Source organism: Aplysia californica, unplaced genomic scaffold (assembly GCF_000002075.1).
Source record: "Aplysia californica isolate F4 #8 unplaced genomic scaffold, AplCal3.0 scaffold00666, whole genome shotgun sequence".
NCBI lineage: Eukaryota > Metazoa > Mollusca > Gastropoda > Aplysiida > Aplysiidae > Aplysia > Aplysia californica.
The window spans coordinates 414,717-416,020 of NW_004797936.1; positions in this window are offsets into that span (position 1 = coordinate 414,717).

Genomic DNA, 1,304 nt, shown 5'->3' on the forward strand with positions numbered 1-1,304 from the left:
GGGAAGATGAATGAATGAAAGGCCTATGTTGTTTACTCGGGTACGACCTAGCAGGCCAACAGGGACTTAGTTCGGTGACTATTTTGCACTTACTTTTTCCATCACACTGCTCTCTCTGAATAGGCTGCTCATATTGATCTGACATATTAACAATACCTTTGGATTAGATTTGTGTGTGTCCCTGGAAAAAGTAATTCCAGTGGTGGCTATTGTTATCTCCTCGGCTTGACAATCGCAGATGACTATACATAATTATGAAATTATTCAGTTTTGTACTTGAATTAGTGAACACAAAAACGCTTGTGAGATTCAAGTCGTTTGTTTGTCTAAGTTTTGGAAACTGAGCTCAGACTAATTCCGCCATTAGTATTCAGCCTATAGCTGCCAGTCCTCGCTTCACCTAGTTTTCTCTTTATCTGAGGTATGGACTAGAATTAATTTCTGGAGAACGGTCTCATGAAACTTCGAAACCAGGATATCCACACCGCGTCCTAGTATGATACCAACTGAGCTAACTGTGAGAAGCATAGGGAGAAGGACGACCGATTGTTGATAGGAAAGAGGGAGCAGACTACAACTAGGGTTCTCTTAACTCCCCACGTGAGAACCCAATCCGGCCAAGATCCTGCTTTTACTGTGCAGTGGATTTTTTTGCTGTACAATGTGCATGCTCGAGAACCCGTTCTGAGAAAAGAAATCCACTTTAAAAGAATCCTATTTGAACTCAGGACAACAAACTTCTGCGCTGCTTTAAACAAATTATATGTGTATTTTGCGCATGTGAAGAGTTCCTCTTCTAGGTTGAACAGAACATGAATTATGTTGTTACAAAGTTGAATAATGCAACAGCTAGGTGTTGTGGAGGACTGAAGGAGTTGGCATTGCCACGCCCTACCTGCCTCCACGTTTTTATTTTAAACGGCACCCACGACATTCTCGTGAATCGGCTCTTCGAAAGACGAAGTAAGCTGAAATGGTGAGGTGTCGTAGCTAATAACGTAAGGCTATTTTTAATGAAGAGAGAGAGAGAGAGAGAGAGAGAGAGAGAGAGAGAGAGAGAGAGAGAGAGAGAGAGAGAGAGAGAGAGAGAGGCGGGTGGGAAGAGGGCTTTGATGAAGGGAGAGGGAGTTGGCGAGGTAGAGTATGACGGAATCTACCGACAGCTCGCACACTAAGCCGGTCCACCACACCAGAAACCAACCAAAAGTCGTTAGTCTCAAGGGAAATCAGTGTTCGAAAATAGAGCAACTGTTTTACCTAAGCAATGAGAGAAAATTCCGTTTGGACTTGTCCACAGGAACCAG